Source organism: Anabrus simplex, chromosome 11 (assembly GCF_040414725.1).
Source record: "Anabrus simplex isolate iqAnaSimp1 chromosome 11, ASM4041472v1, whole genome shotgun sequence".
Taxonomy (NCBI): Eukaryota; Metazoa; Arthropoda; class Insecta; order Orthoptera; family Tettigoniidae; genus Anabrus; species Anabrus simplex.
In genome coordinates, this window is record NC_090275.1 from 57,646,851 (window position 1) to 57,653,973 (window position 7,123).

The 7,123-nt window shown below is 45.8% G+C and overlaps 1 non-coding gene across 1 annotated transcript; it reads left to right on the top strand.

Annotated features, from left to right (window-relative positions):
• Positions 1 to 6,005: 6,005 nt before the first annotated feature.
• Positions 6,006 to 6,077, top strand: TRNAW-CCA (transfer RNA tryptophan (anticodon CCA)). The gene has a single exon. It is a non-coding gene; the product is annotated as a tRNA-Trp (tRNA).
• Positions 6,078 to 7,123: the final 1,046 nt, after the last annotated feature.

A 7,123-nucleotide genomic window follows, 5' to 3' on the forward strand; every position in this document is an offset into this window, starting at 1 on the left:
GCCGGCCAGCAACCGCAGTCCCACGTTTCGATGGCAACCATGCCACTTGCTCCCTTCTCGCCACCCATGCAGGCAGTAAACGGACCTCCCTCTAAGAACTGTCAGATTGTTTCTCTCAGTATTACGACATTAACTCACTCATGATACATTCAGCTTTATTTTACACGATGTTATTGTATTCATAAACTTATGTCACTGTCGAGATAAATTTCTCTCTTCTAACCATTCGCTCTGCTCAAGTTATCATGGGAGAGATAACCCCAGTGTCCAGAAAGTGCAATGCCCTACGCCAGGCGAGGTGAACATATTTATCGCGGCATAATAGTTATTTGATCGATCGATAAACATTCTGTGAGTGGTTCTGCGATGTTTTGAAAAGCGAATAATTTATATTGAGATATGAATTGAGGGGGCCACTCAGACGAGAGCAGAGGTGGTGGTGTGGTGGTGATTATTGTTTTAAGAGGAAGTACAACTAGGCAACCACTCTATATAACACTAATCAGAGAGAAAGAACGGAAGGGGCCCGGCACTTCGAAAAATGAAGGTATCGGCCAAAGGAAGACAAGGGTCACGAAGGGCATGAAAATGAAAGACTCCCTAGGCCTCCGTACGTAATACCGTCGGGGTCGGAAAAGAAGAAGAGTTGACCAAGGGAGGTCGGATAGGAGATGAAAATGAGAAGCCTGGCACGAGCCTGGTCGCTAACCTACGCTCCAAACTTCAGGACCCCTCTTACGACAGGCAGGGGATACCGTGGATGTTATTCTACCGCCCCCACCCTCAAGGGAGACGAGAACAGAATTAAAATAACTAAATAATTAAATTCGTATCTCACGAGACGCCACTGAAGATTTACGGTTTTCGGAGACGCTAACGTGCCGAAATTTTGTCCTGCAGGAGTTATTTTACGCGCTAGTAAATTTACAGTCACGAAGCTGGGGTATTTGAGCACCTTTAACTATTACCGGACTGAGCCGGGTTCGAACCTGCCACCTTGAGCTCAGGACGTCAGCGCTCTACCCTCTGAAGTACTCAGGATGAGAAGATAGGAAGGGATATACAAGGAAGAGGGAAGGAAGCGCCCGTGCCCTTAAGTTGGGTACCATCCCAACATTTGCCTGGAGAAGTGGGAAACACCGGAAACCACTTCCAGGATGGCTGAGGTGGAAATCGAACCCACATCTACTCATTTGACCGCCCGAGGCTGATTGGAGACCTTTCCAGCCCTCGTACCACTTTTCAAATTTCGTGGCAGAGACGGGAATTGAACCCGGGCATCCAGGGGTGGCAGCTAATCACTCTAACCACTACACTACAAAGGTGGACATGATTATTATTATTATTTTCTTTTTCTTGGAATGGGCCTACTTTGGACCACGCTTGTTCAATTGTAGGGCTTTGATTTGTGCCCAATATTGGCGCATTTTCTGCGGTGTGCCAACGGCCGTAGCCGTGTTGAAACACCGGATCCCGTGAGATCTCCGAAGGTAAGCAACATTGGGCGTGGTCAGGAGTTGGATGGGTTGCCACGCGCTGTTGGTGGGGAGTAAGGGAATGGAGGAGCGGAAAGGAACTGGCCACCCTACCGCACGTAAACTCCGGCTCAGGAATAACTCTGCGGAGGTTTGGACCTGCCTTCGGGCAGAACAACACTTACCTACCTTCTGCGGTGTAACACCTTTCTTTCATCTGTCCAGAGTTTTTCCTGAAGTCCATCGAGTTCCTTCAGGGTATATCGTACAGACCGTCTATCTTGAAGATCTGATATGCCCAGTTCTTTAATGTACTTCTCAGTTTCTGTCAGTCAAGTGGTGGGGATCTTCTTGTTCTGCCAGAAGATGAACAGGCGATTGGTCAGTCTTTGGAGAGGCAGCCTTACTGTATGGCCATAGAAGGCTACTCTCCTTTTCATAGCACAGTCAGAGACTCTCTCTCTCTATGTGTTCGTAGAGCTCGGAATTGTGCCGTCTACGGAATTCTTCATCTTCCTTTACCGAACCTAAGATCTTCTGAAAATTATTATCCTCTCTCTGACTTCCACTTTCTCTATCAGACCTCTTCGATTAAGTGGAAGGCACTCCATGGCATTCTGAGCTTCTGGTCGTATGACTGACGTGATAGGCATTTTTGTTATGTGTTCTTTGTCAGTCGATAGACCAGTTTCAACTTGTTGACTCTCATGACAATGATGCTCTTTCTGATAAGTTGGGTTCAATCCATTCGCAGAGATACTTAAATTCACCAGCCCTCTTGATATTTCCCCGCTCTAGTAGTATCTCTCTCTGCTAGCTTCTTTGATGTTGGTGAAGAACTCTGTTTTCTCCAAAGACACTTGAAGATTCACTTTGGCTGCCTGTCTTCTGAGGCAATTGAGGTGTATCGTTGCTGTATCCAGCGAAACGGCAATCAGTGTCATGTCGTCAGCCAACGTCAGGCAATTTACAACCAGCCCTTCCTTCTTATGACCAACGTATATCCCACTCTGGATACCCAAGTTGGTTAGTTATTTTCGCCATTCTCTCACAAGCTTTCCGAGGACACAGTTGAAGAAAAGTGGGGAAGTCCATCCCATTGTCTCACCCCTGTCTTTATCTCGAAGCTTTCCGAAACCACGCCTCTAAATGTAACCCTGGAATAGGTGATAATCAAGGTTCCTAGAATGAGTCTGGGGTTTTGTTGTCTAATCCCAGTTCCTGGAGAATTTTATTAAGTGTTTGTATATTAGCAGAGTCATAGGCTTTCCGAAAATCAACAAAGGTGACGACCACCTTGCGGTTTGCCATTTTGGAGTATGCAAGTACAGCTTTAAGGCTGAGGATCGGCTCTTCCTAATCCTCCTTGATATTCTCCAAGTTGACTGTATAGTTGCTTTCTGGCTGTGTTAGTAACGCCTTGGAAAATATCTTGTATGTTACCGGGACGAGAGAAACCCCACGATGGTTCTTGATGTCAGTAAAGTCTCCTATCTTCTGAACGGAATAAATCAGAGCTGAAATCCAATCCGATGGCAATTTCTCTGTTTCCCAGATGTTCTGTATGATCTCAGTGAGCTTGCCCACAGCATTGCTTCCAGCGCATTTCCAGAGTTCAGCAACAATAGAGTCCTCTCCAGCTGCTTTATTATCCTTAAGAAGTTGAATGATTTCACAAACTTATTTTTGTGCAGGAGGCAGCGAGTCCGGGTTTGGTGTGGTTTGTTTGTAATCAAAATCTTCGCTGGGTGAATCACAATTAAGTAAGTTCTTAAAATATTGGGTTAAGAGGCAGCAGTTATCCTTGTCGTGAAAAGCCAGGCTGCCCTGTGAGTCTCTGAAGCGAAGACTTGTTGGAGTGTATTTTCGAAGTGTCTGCTTGAAATTTTCGTAGAAGTCCCTGGATTTATTTATAACGAAGCTCTCTTCGATTTGGATTAGTTGGTTGTGTGTGAAGGCCCGTTTGGTTTCTCGGATTATCTTGGCTGTAAATTTCCTTTGTTCCAGAAAGGTCTCCCAATTGCCCTTGGACTTTTTAGAGTTCCATTTCATCAGGCTGCCTGTCTTTGAGCTATTGTGTTGTCACAGTCTTCAGTCCACCACGGATGTTTCCTTCTTTCAGTTGGTTCCAATTTGTTAAAATCTGTATTGTTCAGTCTTCGACTTACTTCTTGATTATTTTTAAGTCGCTCTATATCGAATCTGACCCTCTTGGAGGTTCTGTGTAATCTAGTGTTTCTAGACAGAAGTCTCAATTTGATCTTTGAGAGGTAGTGGTCTGAGTCCAGATTGACACTTCTTAATACCTTCACGTTTTGTATGTTCTTTTGGGATTTTCTTGAGGTGGCCACATGATCTATCTGGAATTCACCCAGGTTGGTGCTAGGAGAAATCCAACTCTTCTGTTTTCTTGGCAGATGTTTAAAGGCTGTAGATTCCATGACCAATCCGAAAGTACTGCACAGTTCTAGGAATCGTTCTCCGTTGTGATTAGCTCGTTTATGTGCCGTGAAGTTGCCCACTATGTTTCTGTACTTTTTCTCTCTTCCCATTTGGGTATTGAAACTGCCAAGCAGTATGATGGAATTTTAGAGAGAATATCTTCTAGGTCTTCCCAGAATTTGTCAGTTCTGTCCGGGTTGCGCTTGTTGTCCTCGTTGATTGGGGCGTGTGCATTGACTAAAGTGTCGCCCTTGTTAGCACATTTGAGAGAGAGGATTGATTCACGACTGCTTTGGGAGGTAAAATCAATGTCTGAATCCAGTATCTTGTGCTCCTTCTTCCTTGTCTATCCCTTCCGATCTCTCCATTCCCCTCAAGGCCCCTACTCAGCACAGCAGGTGAGGCCACCTGGGCGTGCTACTGGTCCTTCTACCTACTTGTATTCCCCGATCCAATGTCTCACGCTCCATGCCACTGCCCTTGAGTTGGTAGAATATAAAGGAGAGAGGATATAAGTCACAAGTGAGACCACAATTAGAGTGTGGTTCCAGTGTATGGGATCCTCATCAGGATTATTTGATTCGAGAACTGGAAATAAATCCAAAGAAAAGCAGCTCGATTTGTTTTGGCTGATTTCCACAAAAGTGTAGCATTACGAAAATGTTGCGATTAGGGCTGGGAAGACTTGGGAGAAACCACTACTAAATATTTTTATTCCTACCCTGAAGGGGGAGGCGGGCCTCCTTGACGGCGACGCCTCTCTCAGGCTAGGAGATTTGTATCGGAGAAAGAGGTGATCGGTGAAAGTGAGAAGTTTGGCGGCCGTGGCCTATACTAGGAACTGTCCCGTCATACGTCTTAGTGCAGGAGAATGAAAAACTACCGAAAACCATTCTCTGGACAGCTGACGGTGGGGAACCAGCCCTTCTCTGTGTCCCGAATACAGAGGCGTAGAGCCACGGTAGAGCCGTGGCCTCCCCTCCTCTGCTCGGTTGACCGGTCGGAGTTGCAGAGCCGTCGGACCACAGACCAGCTGTGACCACTTGTGGGCCGACATCCACTCTGCATCCGTCGAAACCTTGGGAGTAAGCGGTCTGTTCCATACTGTCATTGGAGAGAATAATCATCATCATCATCATCTGTTTACCCTCCAAGTTCGGTTTTTCCCTCGGACTTAGCGAGGGATCCCACCTCTACCGCCTCAAGGGCAGTGTCCTGGAGCTTCAGACTCTTGGTCGGGGGATACAACTGGGGAGTATGACCAGTACCTCGCCCAGGCGGCCTCACCTGCTATGCTGAACAGGGGCCTTGTGGAGGGATGGGAAGATTGGAAGGGATAGGCAAGGGAGAGGGAAGGAAGCGGCCGTGGCCTTCAGTTAGGTACCATCCCGGCATTCGCCTGGAGGAGAAGTGGGAAACCACGGAAAACCACTTCGAGGATGGCTGAGGTGGGAATCGAACCCACCTCTACTCAGTTGACCTCCCGAGGCTGAGTGGACCCCGTTCCAGCCCTCGTACCACTTTTCAAATTTCGTGGCAGAGCCGGGAATCGAACCCGGGCCTCCGGGGGTGGCAGCTAATCACGCTAACCACTACACCACAGAGGCGGACGGAGAGAATAATAATAGTGCTATTTCCTTTACGTTCCACTAACTACTTTTACGGTTTTCGGAGACGCCGAGGTGTCGGAAATTTTGTCCCGTATGAGTTCTTTTACGTGCCAGTAAATCTACTAACACGAGGCTGACGTATTTGAGCACCTTCAAATACCACCGGACTGAACCAGGATCGAACCTGCCAAGTTGGTGTAGGGGCCAGTGCTCAACCGTCTGAGCCACTCAGCCCGGCTTATTGGAGCGATGGCGTGAAATGACATTAACAGATGAACAACACTGCAAGTCAGACAACTGTACAAATAGCGTTGAGTCAGGTACAACAGAAAGGTACATGATGTTACATGCGACCTTGCGTCGAGGTGAAAAGTTCATGTGGTCTGAGATTAGTTTCGTTTATAGGATATAACTTTCGTGTATTAGCCACTCACTCATTTCCAGTATACACAAATGAGAAGCGCTTAAACACCCAGCGGACTCCGTGGCGCAACGGTAGCGCGTCTGACTCCAGATCAGAAGGTTGCGTGTACGAATCACGTCGGGGTCAAGAATTTTGTTCCGTGGAATTTAGTAGCTAGTATTTCCGAGCTCTAAAGCGGGACGAGGTTTCAAGAAACGTATCATATGGCCTCAACAACTCGTATAGAAATCATATAACAATTGTACTGGCTGGTACACCTCTACGCCGCACATTTGAATTTTCCGCCAATAAATCCTCCTCTACAGGAGAAACTCTGAACTTTAAAAACTGGATCAACTCATAAGTTTCTCAGAAGATGTCACTACCATAAATTTTGTGATTACGAAGTTGTCAATACTGTGTGGTTTTCAACTTGTTTTGTTTTCCATTGATCAAGAAGTGTGGACAATCTCTTATAGATGTCTCTACAAAAAAACTATGATCATGCACCCTGGTGCGAAGTGAAGGAACTTTTTTGAAGAAATTTTGTAGTCATAAGTTTTCTTATTACTAAGTTTCGTTCTTTCATTTGTGGGTTGGCAATATTAATCTTTTCTTTCCGCCAGTTTTGAATTCAGCCAATCGAGTATTGCTGTAATTAATTTTTGACCAATCGTGTCTTTCTTCTTCGATTTTGATGTGTAACTGTAAGCTACCCAGTAAACGCCTGTAGGTGTGTCTTAATTATTCTAGAAAGGTCTCGAATATTCCCCGAGGGTATAAAAACTGCTGATTTTCCTGTCTCACAGCCACATCATCAACATTTAACTTAGTGTATGGACGTGTAGCAGGAGGTGGGAAGCGCCTCTTTCTTCAGACAGCAGTTCTTCAATAAGGTAATGGCCGCTTAACATCTTTATTTCTTGCTAGCTCAGCAGTTTAACCCGCGAGGAAGGTCCGAAACCTTTATTATGTAACCTATCTTCAAACATGTAATTTGCCGTCGCTTTTGTAAAACTTCATATACCTTTAAATGTAAACCGGGGATAGAGAGTGCCTTAACCTCTCGAGCTCCCCTTCATTTTGATCTGAGATGACAACGTTTTCGTAACCGTTTTTCTACTCTTCCTTAATGTGCTAAATTTATTCTGTATACGAGTCACCTCCATAGCTTGGGAATAACCCCTGCTTCA